Source organism: Lontra canadensis, unplaced genomic scaffold (genome assembly GCF_010015895.1).
Source record: "Lontra canadensis isolate GAN:19392208 unplaced genomic scaffold, GSC_riverotter_1.0 scaffold197, whole genome shotgun sequence".
NCBI lineage: Eukaryota > Metazoa > Chordata > Mammalia > Carnivora > Mustelidae > Lontra > Lontra canadensis.
The window spans coordinates 1,508,897-1,528,286 of record NW_022631191.1 but is presented as its reverse complement, the minus strand read 5'-3'; the positions used below and the strand labels follow the sequence as shown (position 1 = coordinate 1,528,286).

Sequence of the window (19,390 nt, the reverse complement as noted above, 5' to 3'; positions counted from 1 at the left end):
GTTGATGTTAACTCTGATCACCTGGTTGAAGTAGCAGTGTATGTCAGGCTTTTCCACTGTAAAGTTACTCCCCTCCTTGCCCCTAGCCCCCTTTCCATACCACACTCTATGGAAGGAAGCCACAAAGTGTAGCCCATGCTTTGGAAGTGGAAAATTAAGCTCCATCTCCTTAAGGGGGAAGTATCTACATAAATTAATTGGAATTCTCCTGCATGAGAAACCTGTCTGTTCTATGAGAGCTTTTTAGATGCTAGAACCAGTGGGCTTTACATATGGGAAAAGAGGGGACTGAGAGGAGTCAGGAATGACTTCCAGGTTGTTGTGGGACCTTTGGCAAAGCCCCTTCCCTCCCTGGGCAACCTCTGTGAAATAGTTGGAATACCAGATCTTGGACATACTCTATGATTCTGACAGATGTTTTGAAGAGAGCATGAAGGCTTTGATTCCTCTGGTTCTGGGTTCAGTACCTGGGACTGTACTGTCAGAGGTGGGCAGAAGAGACTCTAGCCTGGTAAGGGGAACATCTTGCCTCATGGCCAGAGCTGAGAATTCAGGATCCTGAGTCAAAGGCATCTTGTGCGGAGGGAAGAGATACCTACATTCATAATCAGGAGCTAGTCCCAATGACCAGGGGTTGAAGTAGAGGGGAAAACAGCAGGGGCAAAGGGCCTAGAGTGGGCCAGGAGAAGAGGTCAACCTAGCAAAAGGATGCTAGCCAGTCTGAGAGTCAGATGGCTTGGGTATCCTTTTCCTCAGTGTGCTCTGCTTCACAATGTGATTCCACCACCCTCGCTAGAGGGCCTGAGTTTTCCCATCTGCAAACTTAGGTTAACCTTACTGGGGATCAGTGCTGGAGAAGCAACCTGCCTAGAATCCCAAGATGGAGACTAGCCTTGAAACAGACCTCTGAAGCCTGGCCCTCATCATGTCTTCCACGATTCTTTTCTCCACCCCTAATCAAATCCCCAGCCCCTCATTCTGGCATTAGAGGCTCTTTTTCACTCACCTTGTCAGAGAAGGCCTCTGGCTTCAGGAACACTGTTAGGAGCCAATTTTGGGATTCTAATATATTTGGCTAGGGTGCTCATGTTTTGGGTTAAGGCATGGGAGAAGAAGATGTTCTTTGCCTAAAGTGACATCTTTTCCCTGTGTCCTCACTCCTTAGTGTGTGGTGTGGCCCAGTCTGGGCCTCCAAAAGGGAAGACTGTTCCCCAAGGTCTTTAAGGTCACATCCAAGTCCAAAATATAGTCTTTGCTGAAGACCAGAGAAGACAGGTCCCCTTTGCCGGGACTCTAAACAGAAACCAGAAGGAGAACCAGGTGGAGGATAAGGAGTCATGGACCCAATATGCCTCAGGGTCTGTTACCATGCTGAAGCTACTTGTCTTTGTTTCCTTCACAGCTTACCCCACTCCTCTTCTGCAGAGGGCCTTGCGCCTGGGGGTGAGGTTTGCAGGGGCCAGGTTCTCCTGGGATCAGACTTTTAAAGTTCCACACACTTCTGTGAACAAAAGCAGATTGTCAGGGACAAAACCAGATTCAGGAATATCCCTCCTTCTCAGGTGACCAAGAATGCCAGCACTGGCTCCCTTGGTTGAGGGTATGGAGGATGATTGGGAAGGAATCCTATTCATTTAGTAAACATTTATTGAACACCTATTGTGTGTCTGATACTAAACTGGGTGATAGGGATACAATAAAGAAACATGATAAACCAGGTCTGTCTTCCTTCCCAGAGTTTAAAACAATTTGTGCCATAGACCTGTTTGGTGATCTGGTGAAGCCTTATGGACCTTTCCTCAGAAAATAATATATTTTAAATATATAAAATGAAATACCTAGAGTTACAAAAGAAACTGATCATATTGAAATATAATTATTAAAATATGGAAAAATCAGATATGTGCTTATGGTAATATATTTTCTCCTCACTAATCTAGTAGTCTAATGACTATCATGATATTAAAATAAGGATGAGATTACATGATATTTCAACAGATTCATAACAACTATAATGTGATATGAAAATCTTTGTGATTTTTATTGGTGACAGAATCACAGGTACTACTACTATGTTACATTCTTTACTGAAAAAATGTTAAATTTCAATTAGAGTGAATAAAGATGTATATTTTTTCCCATCCAAAATCATCGGCCCCTCCAAACCCTGTCCTTGGACTGGACTGGATGTCCATCGACCCAAATTAAGAACCCCTGATTATAGAAATGTCCTTCCTGTCTCTCCTTCCTTCTTAAATAGCTTTCCTTTGGAGCACGGAACTTGGGTTTTATTCAGGGTTTTATTGTTGTGTAACCTCAAGCCAGTTTGCCTCTCTGGGCCACGGTTTCCTCAGTCTGAAACAATGGGAAAGGTAAGAATCAAAAGGGCAGACCTTAACTATATATGCTCCAGGCAATTAATTTGTGTACTCTAAATCCTCACAACAGCACTGTTAGGAATGATTTTAAAATTATCTTCCCATTTCAAAGATGGTTAAACTGAGGCTCCTAGCGAGGCTATCACTTGACCAATGTCTTAGCGGCAGGGGCTGGTGGGTGACTGGCCAGACCCCAATAACCACATACTCCATGGATGAAATTAGGAACTACACTCTTTTGGATCAAAAGAAACCTGGCTCAGAAATCCCTGCAGGTCGGGCATAGAGTCGTGTCTCTGAGAGCGTTGGCTTACGCAAAGTGGCTTACGGAGAGTAAGACGTCAAGAAGCCGGGGACCTATGATTGTGCAGTGACTGGCACCCAGCCTACTTTGGGCTTCGCGCCTGCGTGTTCCCAACTAATTCCCGAAGTGCTGTCAAACAGCCTGGCAAGTCCTCCTCTCCTGCCAATCCTGTGAAAGGGTGGGCTTGGCTCATAAGCCAATCAAAGACCCCCCAGGGGGCGGAGTTTTCTTCGGCCTGGATCCGGGCCTGGGGGGTAAAACTCAAGTGTTTCCATCTCCAGCCAATCCCAGGGAAGGCAGGAGGGCACTCCTCCAATGGGAGTCGGAGAACGGTCAGTAGCTGTGGAGGCCTGCTAACCCGCTAGCTCTCTAGCCGGCTGGAGGGACGCGTCCAGTGCGTTCACTAGATCCAGCCGCCGGCCCCTCGAATCTGCTAGCGCTCGGCAGCGGCGGCGCGGAGGGCAGGAGGTGTCTGGTGAGACGCTGTAAAGACGGGGGTGTGGGGTATGAGGGAAAGAGGCCGGGCTGGAGCGCCTGAGGGGTGGGGCCTGGGCGAGCTTTTACCTGGGCGGCCTCTTAACCCTAGGTCAGCGGGTTGCGGAGGATCGTGCGGGTAGCAAAGGGAGGGCGAGTGCCCCTGCAGCCCCAGACAACAATCAGGTGAGTACCCTGCGGAGCCCATCACCCGTGCCCATCCCTGTCTCTTGGGAAACGGTTCCGTGCAGGTCTGCAGCTCACGTGATCATCTGCGTGCCTGTAAATCTCCTCCATCTCTCTGCTGCTCTTCTCCCTCTCTTTCTCCATCTTTCTGTCTGTGTGTCTCTGTATTTCTGCCTGTCTCCTTCTCTGAGACATACTAGACGTCCCAGACCTAGAAGGATGAACCCTGACGCTACCAAACTAGCTATGAGACCTTGAGCCATCTGCATCACCCATATAGACCTCAGTTTCTTCATCTGTCAAATGGGAGTCTAATAATCTCCATCTGAGACAATTCATGTGCATCACTTTGCCCCGTGCCTGGCCCCTAGAAAATTTTCAATAAATGATGACTGTCGTGACTGAAAAAAATATATGATCTCTCTTGGTCTTTGGCTTTGTTTTCTCCCTGCCTCTCTCTGACCCTACCCCCATTGATTCTTCTTTCTCAATGGTTCTTTTAATGTTACTGTTTTTCATCTTTCTATCTGTCTCTTTCCCATCTCTAAGCAGGTTAGAGGTGCATTGTTTATAGCAATGAGTCTGGCCTGAGAGCATCTATGAGCTTACCCTGGGGCTCTGGACTGTTCTCTGGGTTAAAAAAAAAAAATGGATCCTGGCCTTGGCCTGCTTCTGGCCTCACTGAGGAGAGAGCCCTCCTTGTTCCCCACCCTACTGTGTTAAACAGGGAGAGACCGCCAGAGTGGGGGGCAACTCAGATGAAAAATTGAACCAGGCCCTTTATCCTTTATTATGTTGGTCACCACAAGAAGACCAGGATTCTCCGAGTTACATCACCACATCTGTCCCCATCCTGAAATCCTTTAACCTGACCTTCTGGAACTCACTGTCAATCAGCGGCAGAATCTCCATTCTCACCTTGGCTTCTGAATAGTTCCTTCATTTTCTTGCCATGCCTTAGTGGTTCTTATACCTATTGGACCCAACACTCTATTTTTATAATTTCTATTTTGAAATGTCCCTTTCACTGTCCTGAAATGAAGTGCATAGATAACAGAATGTGTTTACACACATAATTCCTCCCAACCAATGTAATGTCCTAATTGTAATCTAAGGGAGAAGTAAACAAAGAGTAATTTCTAATAAAACAATATGTATTTCAATATGTAAAAGCTGGGATATAATTTCTCTAGAAGACATAATGAATGGTCTTGCATGTAATGATCCTCATGTCCGGGAATATGACACATCTGTGTTGATTGCTGACTCAGAAACCATGGGTAGGGTGATGTGATTTTCTGAGTCATGAATAATTCTTCATAAAGTTTTAAACAAAACCAAGGGTAGTCCTCCCTCAATTTATATGGTTCATTTGATTTTCTAGAATAGTCAGTATCTACTAAAATCCATGATCTGGCCCCCATAACCTCTCTGAACTTCTCTCCTACCATTCTCCCCACTTGTTCCCTCTATTCCACCCACACTGGCCTCCTTTATGCTACTTGAACATATTAGGCACACACCCACCTCAGGGGTTTGTACTAGGCCATCCCCTGGACCTGGAAGGCTTTCCCCAAAATATATACTAGGCTCATGCCCTCACTTCCTTCAGGCCTCTACCCAGATGTCACTTTCTCAGGGAGGCCTACTCTGACCATCCTGTTTAAAATTGCAGCTCTCCCCTAACATAGACCCCAATCTATTTTTTCCATAGTGCTCCTCACCCTCTTCTATAACATATAATCTACACCTTTATTGTGTTTGTTATTTATTGTTTGACTCTTCTACTGGATTGTAAGCTCCAGAAGGGCAGAGATTTTTCTTTTTTGTGCCTTGGTGTATGCCTATTACCTAAAACAGTGCTTAGCATAGAATAGGCTCTCTCAATAAATGTTTGTTGAATGAATGAATGAATGAAATGAACAGGTTTTTCACTTACATTGTTGTTGGGAGGGATGTTCTAAAGTTGTATGGTATGCAGCACAATTGTTTGCTGTGCGGAGCTGTCTTGTGCACTGTAGGATGCTGAGCACCCCTGGTCCATGGCCACTAAATGTCACTAGTGATCTCCAGTTATTGCGAAAATAAAAAATGCCCCAGAACATCCCTTGACTGTCTGCCCCCCTGCTGAGAACCACTGCTTGGATAGAAATTGGCTTTCTCCTGAGCACGCTGCTCCCCAGGAGTCCCCTCACACCCCTCTTACCAGCAGGCCAAGAGGTGAAGGTAGGTGTCATTACTCTAATTGGCCTACCTAGACACTTTTTCTCTCTCTCCTCCTCAAACCACCTTTTTTTTAGAATTTAAACATTTTTTATTTTTAAATAAAAGGTTTAAAACCTATAAAAATAGTATGAAGAATTCTCATATATCCTTCACTTAGATTCCTTAAGTATTAATAAATTATGCAACTATCATTCAATTATCAAAATTAGGGAGTTAACATTGGTAGAATACTATTAATCAAAGTTTAGAACTTATTCAGATTTCATCATTTTTTCCACTAATATAAATTTTCTCTTCTGGGATCTAATTCAGGATCACATATTGCCTTCAGTTGTCATATCTCCTTAGACTCTTCCAATCTAGGACAGTTCTTTAGTCTTTCTTTGTCTTTCATGACTTTGATACTTTTGAAGAGTCCTGGCCCACTATTTTATAGAATTTGGGTTTGTCTGATGTTTCCTTGTGATTATAGTTAAGTTATATAATTTTGGCAAGAAGACCGCGGAAGAGATATGTCTTCGGTGCTTTATATCAGAAGGCACATGATGTCAGTTTGTCCCAATACTGGTTTTGTTCACTTTGACTATTTGTTTAAGGTGGTGTCAGCCAGGTTTCTCCAGTATAGTTCCTCTTTTTTCCTTTGTAACTAGTAAGTAATTTGTGGGAAGATACTCTAAGATTATGTACATGTCAACCACCTTGGGTTTTTTGTTTTGTTTTGTTTGTTTGTTTGTTTTGGTGGTTTGTTTGTTTGTTTTTTAAGAGAAGGTGTTGGGAAGGGGCAGAGAGAGGGAGAGAGAGAACTCTAAGCTGGTTCTGTGCCCAGTGTGGAGCCCAACACGGGGCTTGATCTCACAACCCTGAGCTCATGACCTGAGCCAAAATCAAGAGTCAGGCACTTAGCCACCTGAGCCACCCAGGGGCCCCACAACCACCTTGCTTAAACTTCAGACCATCAGACTAGACCATTACCCACCCATCTGTGTTGTAGTCAGGTACAGACATACACACATACCTGTCCCCATCATACTTCTTTCTAGAATTTAGCTACTAGCTCACCGTCACTGTTTAACACTACCCCAGTCTCACTTCTTGGTGATTTTAATATCCTCATAGATGATCCTTCCAATGTTCCTGTCACTTAGTTCTGTGATCTGCTTTCCTATAATGCTCTTGCCTTTCAGCCCCACCTCAGCCACGCTCTCCAACAGTCTTACCCTTCTTGTCAGCATGTATGACGGCACCACTTCTATACTCTGTTTCGGGCATCCTGCCGCCCAGCCAGTGCTTCTTATCCTTCTAGTTTACTCCTTCCAGCTCCCCAACTCCCAACAATCCCTCAACACCACCAAGACTGAACATTTTCACTACCCTTTACTTCCTCCGTGTTCCCATGTCCTTCCTTTAATCAGCTTAGATTCCATGGTCCATCATGATAATCATCCCTTTGCATACATCCTCGCTTCCTTGGTGCTGTGTACTTCAGCATGTTTATAGGACAAAACCCCAGCCCTGCTTAAATCCAACTCTCTGCCTGCCCCACTGCACTTCCCTAGACCGTTCACTCCCCTGTCTTCCTAGCTGACTGTTTTGTGTCTTTTCTCTCCTCAAATCTCCTGATACCACTTCTTCCATCTTATGCTCAAGCTTCTGGCTTAACTGAAGGATCAAAACCATCAGAGGAAAACCTGTACGGTTAGGTGTGATACCTAACCACCAAACAGCATCTGTATTCACACACTCTGCCTTCTTCTCTGTTATTATGAATAAACTAGCCCTACTGTCATCAAAATCCAGTCCCTCTACTGGCACTAGAACCCATCCTCTTACCTCCTTGAAGACAGTGCTTCAGCAATTTCTCCCCTCTCTACAAGATCATTTCCATTAGCACAGAGAGATTCTGTTATTGTTCTCATCTTTTTGTTATGGCTTTATTGAGGTATATTTAATATCATAAAATTTCAGTGTTTTTTGTATATTCACACAGTTGGCAACCATCACTGCAATCAATTTTAGAACATTTTTATCGCCCCCTCCAAAAGAAGCTTCATACTCATTAGCAGTCCCTCCCCAGACCTCCCCTCCTCTCAGTCATAGTTAACCACTAATCTACTTTCTGTGTCTATTTATTGATTTCTCTAGTCTAGACATTTTATGTAAATGAGATCATATAATATATTGTTTTTTATGACTGACTTCTTTCATTTAGCATGATGGTTTTGAGGTTCATCCATGTTGTTGATGTAGCATTCCTTTTTACTGTCAAATAATATTCCATTATATGGATATGCCACATTTCGTGTATCTTATCCGTTTGTTATTTGATGGACATTTCAGTGGTTTTCATGTTTGGTTTTATGAATAATACTGCTCTGAACATTTGTGCACAAGTTTTTGCACAGATGTGTGTTTTCTTTTCCTTTTGGTAGATACCTGGGAAGTGGAATTGCTTGGTCATATGGCAAATATATGTTTAACTCTTTGAGGAACTGTTCACAGAAGTGGCTGTACCATTTTAAATTCCCAACAGCAATGTATGAGGGTTTCAATTTCTCCATATCCTCACCGACACTTTTTACTGCCTGTCTTTTTTATTATAGCCATCCTAGTGAGTATGAAGGGGTACCTCATTGTGGTTTTGATTTACATTTCCCTAATCACTAATAATGTTGAGCATCTTTTAATGTGTTCATTGCCTATTTGTGCTTCTTCTTTGGAGAAATGTCTCTTCAAATCCTTAGTAATTTTAAAATTAGATTGTCTTACTGTTGAGTTGTAAATGTTCTTTTTACGTTTGGGACAGAAGTCTCTTGTCAGATATGTGAGTTGCATATATTTTCTCCCATTCTGTGGGTTGTCTTTTTACTTGATGGTGTCCTTTGATGCACCAAAGTTTTTAATTTGGGGAAAGTCCAATTAATCAATTTTTTCTCACTTGAGCTTTTTGTGTCAGATCCAAGAAACCATTCCCCAACCCAAAGTCTCAAAGGTTTCTTCCTGCTTTTTTTTCTAGGAATTGTATGGTTTTAGCTATTACATTTAGGTTGATGATCCATTTTTAGTTCATTTTTGTGTATGGTGTGAGGCAAAGGTCCACATTTCATTCTTCTGCATGTGGATGGCTAGTTGTCCCAGTACCTTTTGTTGAAAAGAGTATTTTTATCCCTTCCAGTTGTCTTGGCAACCCTTGTCAGAGGTCAAATGACCATAAATCCTAAATGTAGAAGTTAATTTTCTGGATTCTCAATTCTACCTCATTGATCTGTAGGTCTGTCACTATGTCAGACCACACGGTCTTGATTACTATAGCTATGTTGTAAGTTTTGACATCAGGAAATGGGAGTCCTCCAACTTTGTTCTTCTTTTGCAAGACTGTTTGGACTATGCTAAGTCCCCTGCATTTCCATATGAATTTTAGGATCAGCTTGTCAATTTCTGCAGAAAAACAGCTGGGATTTTTATAAGGATTATATTGAATCTATATATCCATTTAGGAAGTATTGTTTTTAACAATATTAAGATTCCCAATCCATGAATATGAGATGTCTTTCCATTTAGATTTTCTTTATCTTCTTTCAGAAGTATTTTGTAGTTTTCAACATATAAATCTTACACTTCTTTTGTTAAATTTCTTCCTACGGATTTTATTCTTTTTTGTTACTATAAGTGGAATTATTTTCCTAATTTCACTTCCAGAGTGTTCATTGCTAGTGCATAGAAATACAACTGATTTTTTTTTCTTGATCTTCTATCCTGACACATTGTTGAACTGATTAGTTCAAAGAGTTTTTTACTGGATTCCTTAGAGTTTTCTATATACAAGATCATGTCATCTGCAAATATAGTTTTACTCGTCCTTTCTAATCTGGATTCCTTTTCTTTCTTTTTTTGACTAATTGCCCTGACTGATCTTCTAGTATAGTGTTGCCTAGAAGTGATGAGAACAGGCATTCTTGTCTTGTTCCTGATTTTAGGGGGAAGGTATTGAGTCTATTCATACAGTATATTGGTCTAGAGTTTTCTTGTGATGTCTTTGGTTTTGGTATCAGAGTAATACTGGCTGAATAGAATGAGCTGGAAAGTGTTTCTTCCTCTATTTTTGGAAGAGTTTGTGAAGGATTAATATATGCTTTTTAAAATGTCATTTGTCTTTTCTGTTCCTTTGTTCTTCAGTTCCTCTCTTGTGTTCAGTAGATATTTTTTATTTTAACTTTTTAATTTCCTCGTTAACTGTATATACGTTTAGTTAGATTTTTAATGGTTGCTCTGGGGATTACAATTAACATCTTAACTGGAAAAAATCTACTTCAAATTAATTCGAATTTCAATAGTAACTTTGTTCCAATATGCCTCTGTTCCCTCTTTCCTTCTTTGTAGTGTTATTATCATATGAATTACTTCTTACATTATAGGCCCATCAACACAGTTCTATTATTATTACTTTATACAATTGTCTTTTAAAACAGGAGAATAAGAGTTACAAAAAAAAATACTTTCTTTCAGGGGCACCTGGGTGGCTCAGTGGGTTAAGCCTCTGCCATCAGCTCAGGTCATGATCCCAGGGTCCTGGGATCGAGCCCCGAATCTGGATCTCTGCTCAGCAGGGAGTCTGCTTCCCCTGCCCTCGCCTCCGCTCCCCCCCTCCCGCCTACTTGTGATCTCTGTCAAATAAATAAATAAAATCTTTTAAAAAATACTTTCTTTCATAATACCTATTTCAAGTTACCATTTACTGTCCCTTAATTTAAGCCCGAAAGTAGTGTTTCTTGTAAGATAAGTCTTCCAGCAACAAATTTTTTTTCGGTTTTTGTTTATCTTAACTTCTCTTTCATGTTTGAAGAACTAGTTTATCTAGATACAGAATTCTGAGTTGACAGTCTTTTTCTGTAAATATTTTAAACATGGCATCACATTATCTTCTGGCCTCCATGGTTTCTGATGAGAAGTCAGCTGTTAACTTTATTGAGGGTCCCATATATGTGATAAGTCAGTTTTCTCTTGCTTCAGTCAAGATTTTCTTCTCATCTTTGCTTTCAGCGGTTGCATTATCATGTGTCTAGGTGTGGATTTCTTTGAGCTTATTCTGCTTGCATTTACTTCTTAAGTGTATAGGTTAATATTTTTCATCAAGTTTGCAGTGTTTTGGCCCCTTCTCTTCCACTTGCCCTTTTGGTACTCCCGTTATGCATATGTTGGCACTTTTGGTGGTGTCCTATAGATTTGTGAAGCTCCGTGTTTTTTTTTTCTTGGTTCTTTTTTCTTTCTGTTCTTCAGAATGTATAATTTCTATTGCCCTATCATCACCATTACCCTTTCTCCTTTCTGCCAGCTCAAATCTCTTATTGAGCTCCACTAGGTGAATTTTTCATTTCAGCTATTATACTTTTCAACTCCAGATTTTCTGTTTGATTCTTTTTATGATTTCTATGTCTTCACTGATATTTTCCATTTGGAGAGACATTGTTCTCAAACTTTTCCTTAATTCTAAAGATATACTTTCTCTTATTTCTTTGAAAATATTTATAGTAATAGTTTAAAGTCTTTGTTAAGTTCCAAACATAGACTCCCTCAGGGTCATGTTCTTTTGGCTCCTTTTTTTTTTTTTTGTACATGTAACATACTTTGTTATTTCTTTTCATATCTCATAATTTTTTGTCAAAAACAGCATTTTTTAGTGTTCTTATTTATTTAGGTAATCTCCATACCCAACATGGGGCCTGAACTCACGGCCCCAAGATCAAGAGTCACATGCTCTTCTGACTGAGCCAGCTAGGCGCCCCCAAACCTGGGCATTTTAGATACTCTAGTCTAACTCTGGTATTAATCTCTTCTACCTTAAGGTTTGTTTTTCTGGGATATGTGTGTGTATGTGTGGTATTTGTGTGTATGGTTGTTTTTCTTTTTCTCATTGCTATTTATTTGCTCAGTTACCTTTCTCAACTAATTCTGTGGATTCTGTATTCCTTGCACTATGTGGCCCGCGAGTTCTCTGCTAACATTTTTTTTTAACTTCTTGTTTCTGTTTTTAAGCCTGGATTCCTAAGAGATCACACCTGTGTAAGTATATGTTGGTGGTCAGCCAGTGATCAGCTGGATTTCCTTAAATGCCTTGTCCATATGTCTTCCATCCTTTGCCAAGAGGATCTGTGTGAGAAGGCATGTCTTCAAACTTTAGCCAATTTACAAGGCAGCCTTAGCTTTCACATTCTGCTTATAGTCAGCCAGAGGTGAGTGACTTGGGGCCTCTCCTTTTCCACCTCTTTTTTGGGCATGTGCATAGCCTTGAAGCCCTTTAAATACCTGGGAATATATCAGGGCTTTTCAAAGTTTCCTGTGATTGTCTCATTCTCTAGGATTTCCTTTTAAATTCCTGGTCAAAGGAGTCAGTCCTCTTTCTTGTCTTCAATTTAGTCAGCTTTTGCCTACTATACTACTGAGCTAGAGAGGGAAAGAGGATGGGAATTAGCTACAAGTTAAAATGTCACAGAACCTGTTGTCTTACCAAGATTCAGTTGTTTCTCTTAGATGATTTTTCACTTCATTCTGTGTCTTTGGTTAACTGCAAGTTTTGAAATGGTTGTTTTTAGTTGGTTTGCCCATATTTTAGTTGTTTTAAAGAGAAAGCCAGTTCACCAAAGTCCTTCTTCTGTCATTCCATTTATTTCCTATGGCTCCCATCTTTAAAAAAACTTTTAAAACCCGATTCATCACACATCCCCGTGCAACTATGACTTTCTCTATTACCCTAACAGCAAAACTCTCCAAAAGAACTGTCATTTCTCACTTTCTCCTACTCTTCTATTCTGTTTGTTCATACAAAATATATTAGATATGTAATAAAAATTATATACATGAGTTATCAAGAACTAATGCAATGAAAACTGAAGAAGTCACAACTCCACCCAAGAGTAACATTAATGATAGCATCTATGCCTATGTCCTTTACTGTCCTATTCCCCATATTCTCCACTGCCAGAAATTACCATTCTCTTGAGTCTTATGTTTAACATTTCTCTTGCTTTTTTGATATATTTTGTTCATATTTGTGGAAATGTTTAACCAATACATTATTTATTTGGCTTGGTCTTGAGCTTTGTAAAAAATAGCATCATACTCTATGTGGCCTTCTGTGACTTACTTTTTTTCACTCATTATTATGTTTCAAAGATTCACCTGGGTTCTTGTATGTAACTGCAACTTGTTCATTCTCAGTGCTGTTTATTTCATTGGGTGACCATAAAACAAATTATTCATCCACTTATCTGTTGGTAGACATTTTTTGTTTCCAGCTTTTTGCTCTTAAGAACAGTGCTACTATGAATATTCTTTTTTAAAATATTTTTTTCAGGATTCTATTTATTTACTTGACAGACAGAGATCACAAGTAGGCAGGGAGGCAGGCAGAGACAGAGGAAGGGAAGCAGGCTCCCTGCCGAACAGAGAGCCGAATCCGGGGCTCTATCCCAGGACCCCGGAATCACGACCCGAGCTGAAGGCAGAGGCTCTAACCCACTGAGCCACATAGGCGGCCCCTACTATGAATATTCTTGTACGTGTCCCCTAGCACACATACATACCCACCTTTTAAAGGTGTATACTGAGAAATAGACTTGCTAGTTAATAGGATGTGTAAACATTTCAGCTTGACAGTATCATGCCAAAATGTATTCCTATTTGAAGGTTCCAGTTTATATACCTTTCAGCAATTTGTAAGAGAGCCCATTGATACACACCCTAATCAGTACTTGATACTATCCCATTTTATTATAATGGGTATGAAATGATATCTCATTGTGGACCTAATTAACATTTTCCCTATCACTAATATGGTTGAGCATTTTTTTCATGTTTATTGGCCATTCATGTTTCTTCTTCGGTGAAATGGCTGTTAATGTCTTTTGCCTATTTTTAAAATTGGGATTTTTCTCATTTTTATTGATTTGTAGGAGTTAGTTAATTATTTGGATACTCATCAGTTGCCATTTATACATGTTGAATATCTTTTCTCAGTTTGTGGCTTTTTTTTTCTTTAAGGTATCTTTGCATGAGCAGGAATTCCTAATTTTTGTTGAGTTGAACAATTCAATCTTTTCTGTATAGTCAACACACTTTTCTTTATCATAAAGACATTCTTTATTTTCTTCAAATATGAATTTAAAATTTCTATTTTTCCTATTTATGTCCTTAATCCAAATGGAACTGATTTTTGTGTGGTATAAAGGTATGAGGGAGGGAGCCAGTTTCTTTATTTTCCACACAGATAGCCTCATGACCTGAAATGCCACTCCAGTCATACACCAAAGTTCCAGATCTGTATTGGTTCATTGCTGGGATCTCTGCTATTGGCCAACTTTCTGTCCCTGAGCCAGTATCACACGGCCTTAATTACTTTACTACCTTACCACTTTAATTGCTTTGGTTTCATGAAGAATCTTAACATTTGGTACAGCAACGTCTTCCCATCTTATTCTTCTTCAGGAATATTGTATGTTCCTGGCGCTTTGTTATTTTAAACACATTTCAGAATCATCTTGTCATGTCCTACAGGAATATTGGAGTTGCAATGCATCTATAGGTGAGTTTGAAGAGAATTGCTATGTTGGTGATGCTGAGTCTTCCTAGCTATGAACATGACACACCCTTTCATTTTAAATTAATTCTTGGATGTCTTTTGGTACGGTTACCTAATTTCCTGCATAGGGTCTTGCATATCTTGTGTTAGACTTATTCCCTGGTATTTATGGTTTTACTGCTATTAAAAGGTAGATCTTGTCATTTAACAGGTTTCATCTCATTTGCAGGGGTAGAGAAATGAAGTTGATTTTTTTATGTTACTATTTCCAGCCATTCACCTTGCTAAACTTTTATTTTTTTTAAGCAAACTTTTAATTTTAGACCAATTTCACAGTTACAGAAAAATAAGTAAAGATATAGTATGGAGCATTCCTGTGTACTCCTCACCATATATTTGTCAAAACTAAGAAAGCTGTATTGGTATAGTCCTATTGACCAAACTTCAGACTTTATATGGATTTTTCAGTTTTCCCACTAATGTCTTTTTTTCTGTTCTAGGATCCAGTTCAAAATACCACATTGCATTTAGTTGTCATCTCTGTTGCCCTCTGCTCTATGACAGTTTCTTAGTCTTCCCATGCTTTTCATGCTCCATAACAGTTTTGAGGCGTACTGTATAATGTCCCTCACTTTGGATTCGTTGGAAGTTTTCCTCATAATTAGACTGGGGTTGTTTTTGGAAAGAATGCCATAGAGTTGAAGTGCCCTTTTCATCACATTATATCAGAGGTATGTGATATCCCCATGACATGACTGATGTTGCCCTTAATCACTGGCTAAGGGAGTGTCTGCCAAGTGTGTCCATTGTAAAGTTGTTATTTTTCCCTTTTTATTTTGCCCCCCTTCAAGGAGAGGGAGAGGATTAAACGCCACCTCTGGAAGGGGCCGTATTTACATGTAGTATTTGGAATTCTGTAAGAACTATATCTTTCTTCTTGTTTATTTACCAGCCCATTTACTTATTTATTCAGTCGCCTGTTCATATCAGTGAGCACTGGTGCATATTTATTTAATAATTTGAATTATAAATCCAGTACTTTGTCATTTGTCTTGTTGCTCAAATTGTTCCAGCTTTGGCCACTGGGAGCTCTTTCAAGTTCGATCCTTTGTCCCTTTTCAGATGCCTCCATCTTTTGTTTTTTAGCACTGCCTTACCTGCTTTGGCACTACACGATGCTCCTACTCATCATGTTATTTTCCTGCTGCATCCCTAGAATTGACCATTTCTCAAGGAGCCCTTGTTTCTTCTAAATTGTCTGTATATTCTTTCTTTTCTTTTTTTAAAAAAGATTTTATTTATTTATTTGACAGAGAGAGAGAGAGAGAGAGAGATCACAAGTAGGCAGAGAGGCAGGCAGAAAGGGGGCGGGAAGCAGGCTCTGTGCGGAGCAGAGAGCCTGATGTGAGGCTCGATCCCACGACCCTGAGATCATGACCTGAGCTGAAGGCAGAGGCTTAACCCACTGAGCCACCCAGGCACTGCACTTTTCTTTTTTTTTTTAATTTAAATTCAATTAGCCAAGGTATAGTACATCATTACTATCTGTATATTCTTTTGTGTTTTCTATGTTGACAACGATATCAGCTATAAATAGTGACAGTTTGGTTTTTTCCTTTCCAATCTTTATGCCTTTCATTTGTTCTTCTTGTGTTACTGAGATGGACAGGCCCTTCAGTACAGTGTTCAAGAGAGAAGACAGTAATGGGCATCCATGTCTTGTTGGGTATTTTAAAGGAAAAACCACTAACTTTTTTCCCTATTAAGAATGATATTTGCTGAAGATTCCTCCAGGTGTTAGCAGATTAAAGCAAGTGCCAACCTGTCACTATGCTAAGAAGTTTTTATTATTGTTTTTAAATCACCAAAAGGTGTTGAATTTTTTTATATCAAATACCTTTTTTATTTCTTAGGATCATTATGGGTTTTTTTCCTCAATAATGTGATAATGTGGTAAATGCTGTGTACAGATTTTCCTCATGGTAGACTACCTTTGCATTTCTGGTATAAACACTACTTGGTCATGATCTTTTCCTTTTTATATGGTACTAGATTTAGTTTGTTAATATTTGTTTTGGATTTTTGTATCTGTGTCCATGAGTAAAATTGGTCTTTAATTTTCCTTTCTCATGCTATCATAATTTGCTTTTGGCCTCAAGTTCTGCTAGTATCCTAGAATGAGTTGTTGTTCCCTTTTTTACAATATTGTGGAAGATGCTATATGACTTTGGAATGATCTGTTTGGTAGGATTCTCCTGTAAAACCATCTTGCCCTGGTGTTTTGCTTTTTTAACATTGAATTGATATGTAACTTCTAAATAAAATCTTTTCAAAAATTTAGATGAGAAACTTGAAGTCTGCTCCCATAACATGTTTATTTTATATCAAGTTTTATGCTTGAAGTGGCTACACACAGTCCTGATCGAGACTTTTTAATGATATGTTCTTCAAATTCTTAACAGTCACCACCACCAAGAATCTCTCTGTACAATGGAAGTGCTAAAGTATTTAGAACCAATTTTTAACATGTTCAGAAATGTTTAACAATTAAGATGTTAGCAGCCTTTTTTGTTTTACTGACAAATATGTTGTGAAAATTTCTTGACAGTGTGATTAGATTTCAAATCCAACTGAACTCTTTCATATTAATTATTTTGAAATAATGATGAAGCTCTTATTTGCAGAACATGCATCCCTGTTAGAACCATCACCCTGCAGCTAGCTTGGACACCATTAAAAGGGCTCATCAGCTGCAAACGGATAGAAGTATCTGGTATTCGTGAAGACAGAGTTTTGGGGCTGCCACCTGGAGCTACGCCCTCCAGAAGCCCCTGCTTGGCCTCCCTGCACCCAGCTCCACACCAGCCAGTCACAACTCCGGCTGTGTGTGGCGTTTCTTGGCAACTGGAACGCAGACTTCTCCAGCAGCTGCACAGCCCCCTTGTCCTCAGTGAACAGAACATCACAGAAGCTGGCTACTGAAGAGGCTGTCCAAGTGATAGAGCTCCACCTTGGCTCTGCTTAGCACATTTCCCACAAAGCAGAACTGAGTGCTGGATGTTCTGCATTCGTGCTCACTACCTACGGGGACTGTAGAGGGATTTGTCCGGCCCCATTTCACTAAGGACCACCCTGTAAGGATCTCCACAGGAGGCTGCCCATAGAGAGAAGGGGCCTGCCTGGCTTCTCCACCGCCTTAAGGCCTACGGGGACACCTCCAGGGCTGAGGGGATCAATACTTTTTCACCTACCCCTGATCCACGTTATCAGCTGGAAAGTTCTGCCTCCTAGTTTTTGTTCTTTTATTTATTTGTTTGTTTGTTTGTTTTTGGTAGGAAGAGTCTTAACTGCTTCTTCTATTCCTATAGTAATTAGAGGGCTATTCGGGATTTCTTTTTGCTTCTTGAGTCAATTTTGGTAAGTTACCGGTTTCTAGGAATTGGTCCCTTTTATCTACATTCTCGAATTTATTGGCATAAAGTTCCCTTTTTAAAAAATCCTCTGCTGTATATAATCTGTAACCATGTCTCCTTTTTCATTGCTAATATTGGTTATTTGTGCCTTCTCACTTTTTTTCTTGATCAATCTCACCAGAGGTTTGTCTATTTTATTAGTCTTTTCTAAGAACCAACTTTTGGCTCTGTTGCTCCTCTCTATCGTGTCTTTGTTTTCTATTTCTTTAATTTCCGCTCTTATCTTTTTTGATCTCCTTCCTTCCACATTTTTTGGATTTATTCTGTTGTTCTTTTTCTGATTTCTTATGTTGGACATGGAGCTCACTAATTTTCAGTCTTTCTTGTTTTATAATGTGTGTATTTAAGGATATACATTTCCTTCCAAACACAACTTTTCTACACATTCAAACATGTCATACTTCATTATTGTTCGGTTCCAAGTACTTCAACATTTCCAGTGTGGTCACTTCTTTTGGTGAGTGATATAGAAGTGTGTTTATAAATTTCTAAATGTGCGGGGGAAGTTTTAATGTATCTCTTTGTTATTGAAATCTATCTTAATTGCATTATGGTCTGAGTATGTGGTCCGTGTGATAACAACTCTGAGATTTATTAAGACTTGTTTTATGGCTTAATACATGATCAATATTTTTGAATGTTTCCTATGTGCTTTATAAGATGTATGTTCTCTAATTGTTGAATACGGAGTTCTACACATGTCTATTATCAAGTTTGTTAATTGTATTGTTCAGATTTTCTATATCTACACTGATTTTTTGGTCGTGCTATGCCAATAATTGTAAGAGGTGTGTTCATTTTCAGCTATGATGGTGGATTTGTCTGTTTCTCCTTATAGTTCTTTTTAAAAATTTTATATACTTTGAGGATATTTTATTAGGAATATTCAAATGAAGAATTGTTATACATTCCTGGTAAATATGTAATGACCTTCTCTATTCGCAATAATGCATTTTTTGAAGTCTATCTTATCTTACCTTAACACAAGCTTTTCTTCTTGTTTGGATTTGTGTGGTATACAATTTTCCATCCTTTCACTGTTCAACATTTTCATACCTTTATGCTTTAATTATATCTCTTGAGAACGGCATACAGCTGGACTCTTAAAAAAATCTAATCTGATGATCTCTTTTAATGGGCAAGTTTAGTCTGTTTCCATTTTCTATGATATATTTGGACTCGTTTCTACCATTGTACTTCTTTATTTCTATTTCCTACCACCACCTTTTCTATGCTTTGTTTTTCCCTTTTCTGGCCTGTTTTTTAGTTTTGAGATTTGTTTATTTGCTTTCTTATTCAATTTTTTCTTCTGTACTATTTGAAATTTACACATTCTTTTTTTTAATTCTTTCTGTGTTTATCCTTGAACTTTTACCATCCATGTGTAACTTATAAGGTCTAAAGTTAAATAGCATTTTAACCTCCCTCTTGAAGAATGCAGGAACCTTCAACTCTGGTCACTCCTCTCTTTACCACATGCTATTGTCTTGAATATGTTAGTTTGTTTCTCTTTTTTTCCTAACCTCACAAATTCTATATCATCATTAGTATTATTTCATACCTGTTTGGATTTACATGCATACATTCTTGCATCTCAGACCATCATTCTGGGATCATTTTCTTTTATCATAAATACAATGTTTAGATGTCCTTTTAGTACAGGTCTCTTGGTGTTCAATTCTCCCAGTTGTTGTTGTTGTATGCAAATGTCTTTATTCTATCCTCATTCTTAAAAATAATTTGTTGTAAGTATTTAGAGGTCTGCTGTCAGTCTAAT

General features: G+C 39.3%; 1 long non-coding RNA gene across 1 annotated transcript; it reads left to right on the top strand.

Moving 5' to 3' along the window:
- The first annotated feature begins 3,020 nt into the window (after positions 1-3,020).
- LOC116861422 lies at positions 3,021-18,842 on the top strand. Its single transcript, XR_004381477.1, has 3 exons — positions 3,021-3,157; positions 3,269-3,342; positions 16,825-18,842. It is a non-coding gene; the product is annotated as an uncharacterized LOC116861422 (long non-coding RNA).
- Positions 18,843-19,390: the final 548 nt, after the last annotated feature.